At 41.4% G+C, this 2,500-nt stretch overlaps 1 protein-coding gene across 1 annotated transcript in view; it reads right to left on the reverse strand.

The window, feature by feature from the left end:
* Window positions 1-2,405, reverse strand: part of gja5b (gap junction protein, alpha 5b) — a 24,305-nt gene extending 21,900 nt beyond the window's left edge. The window contains exon 1 of the mRNA XM_063212805.1: window positions 1,603-2,405. The gene's annotated coding sequence lies outside the window, so the exon portion shown is untranslated. The remainder of the gene's footprint in view (window positions 1-1,602) is intronic.
* Between the last annotated feature and the right edge of the window lie 95 nt (window positions 2,406-2,500).

Here is a 2,500-nt window from a genome sequence, read left to right on the forward strand (position 1 = left end):
CTCTCTATCTCTCCCTCTCTCGTCTTGACACCTCGTGGTGTTTGACAGAGCTGAATGGAAACGCTGGCCGGGGCACAGCAGAGGACTGGCAGACACACACACATGCACGCACATACACACACACACACACACACACACACACACACACTCGCACACACACATTCGCACACAGATTCTGTAACTACCTCTTTCACTAGGGTATCTGTCCACCAGTGTCCCATTACCCCAGTGGCAGAGGTGTGTAATGTAGATATAAATGCAGTAGAAGAGATACAAAGTATAATAGCCTCTTTCTGCCCTTTGGTAGTTGACAAATATGTAGTTTCACCGTTAAAATCCAATGCTCATGTCTTATATTTAAGATTTTACTGTTGACATAAAATGAAATAGCTTAGTGTCAGGTCAATGGTTTGGGACAGGCTTATGTACAAACCTCTTTGCACAGACGGGCTCGCCCATTATTCAAAAGACTCAACTGCATCATAACAACATTGCTATGACATTACTGAGAGACTAAATTAACATTATAATTTTGGTGACAGTAAGCTAATAACATAGGTTCATATGTCCATATGTGAAAACCCCTCTGTAGATACAGAGGAATAACGTGCAACAACTGTCACATCATACTGTTGTACTTATACATTAATAATAGGGTAGATATTTTTCAGGTTTCTCACAGGTTGAGATGTTGACAGGAAGGGAGTGGGAGAGAGAGATGGGGGGGGGGGGGGGAGTTATTCGGGAGATGACCTCGGACTGCAATCGAATCCGGGTCCTCAGCGTGACAGCCCTACCGATTATGCCACGGCATTCACTTGACTTTATTCTTTATTTTTTAAGTCAGGTGAATGTACCATCATTAAGCATACCTGTGGCTTAGCGGTTTGGGGAGCTGGTTGGCTATTTGGATCAAAGCTTGAAATCCAAAACCTTAGAGGGAAGAATATGTATCATACACTTTCATCCACAGCTGAAGCGCCCTCCAGCAAGCCACCTAACCGCATACTGCTTCAGGGACTGTAACAAATACCCTGTAATAACTCCAAGTGGCTTTGAGTAATAGTGTCAGTGCATGTAATGCAATGATTCCCAAACTATTTTCGGTGTCCTTTTGGACTTAGGAATGTCTTTGCGACCTTCTATCACCCATATTAATTTTCCATTAATAGTTTGTCTGTTAATATTGCTAGAAATTCGCAGGAAAGTAACTAAGTACAGTACATTTATTATAAAAAAAGTGAATACTAATTCTTATGTTAGCTGTTAAGTGAAGTTTTTATGCTGTTTTTATGCCAAGTCCCCTCTGTCCTCCCCAAGGGATCCCGACTCCCTTCATTTGGGAACCACTTGTGTGATTTGGAGGTTGGGGTGCGCACATCCACAAAACAATAATCCAGGTGCCAGGCAAAAAGGATAGACAGTGTGATGAAGTGGTCTGCACACTGGGTAAATGCTCCAAAAAATATAAAAAACTTAATTTCATTATACAATTGGCAACATTTGGATCCTCCAAGTTCATTTTTTTTGGATACCCGGTGTGCGGACCACTCAATCACATTAACCACTGGTGTAATGTAATGTAATGTCATGTAATCGTACCTGTGTTTAGTGTCTTTGAAGAGGTTGGAGTCTTCTGTTGATCCTCAGGGTATCAGAGTTCTTCAACTTGTCCACCGAGCAGGGTAAAAGTGCAGTAGGACTTGATGACTTGCCTCTCTGTGATCTGAAGAAGTGCAGTACGACTTGCCTCTGTGTGACCTGAAGATATTATGTCAAGTGAGTAGTTGGACTCAGGGGTCTTTGAAGAAACCGCTTCTTGGGGTGTAGGGGTTTTTGTGTTCACTTGATCCTTCTCCACCAAGCAGGTGTGTGACAGTATAATTTTCAGGTGTGTGACGCACCAGGTATAGTGAAGAACTGGAGCACGGAGGATGATATCTCACTTTTATATGTGACAATAAAACTTGTCTCTGTGTGATCTGAAGATTATCGTATTTATGTGGAGCGAGGAGGAGGAGGAGGAGGACGCTTGATGATTTTTCTCACCAGCCAGTACATGATGTTTTAAATAGATAATTAATCAGTGTCCTTGGTCCTCTATTGCCCTTGTTAATGAGAATAAAATCCCTTCATCTGATTAGAGTTGATCCTCTCAGAGGACGTGCTGCAGCACTGTACAGGACACTTACAGACGCTGATGAAAAATCATTTAAAATATTTTTAAAAAATGTAAAAAAATATCTACAACAATTAATAAATAGATTTGTAAAAAAATCTAGAACATATCTACCGCAATCTGATCTGCGATCTGGTTGATCATTTCAGAGGACGTACTACACAGCGCCTGACCCCCTCAATGCAATTGTCTCTTACGACAAAAATTACAAAATTGCAGACGTAGTGTAGGTTTGTTGTACTTTTTTGGGGGGAAAAGCTGCTATTGGTATAAAGCAGACCCTTCAATGAAAACTTCTCCTACAACACAAGAAAGCCAAAC

The sequence above is a fragment of the Engraulis encrasicolus genome, chromosome 12 (genome assembly GCF_034702125.1).
Source record: "Engraulis encrasicolus isolate BLACKSEA-1 chromosome 12, IST_EnEncr_1.0, whole genome shotgun sequence".
Classification (NCBI taxonomy): Eukaryota; Metazoa; Chordata; class Actinopteri; order Clupeiformes; family Engraulidae; genus Engraulis; species Engraulis encrasicolus.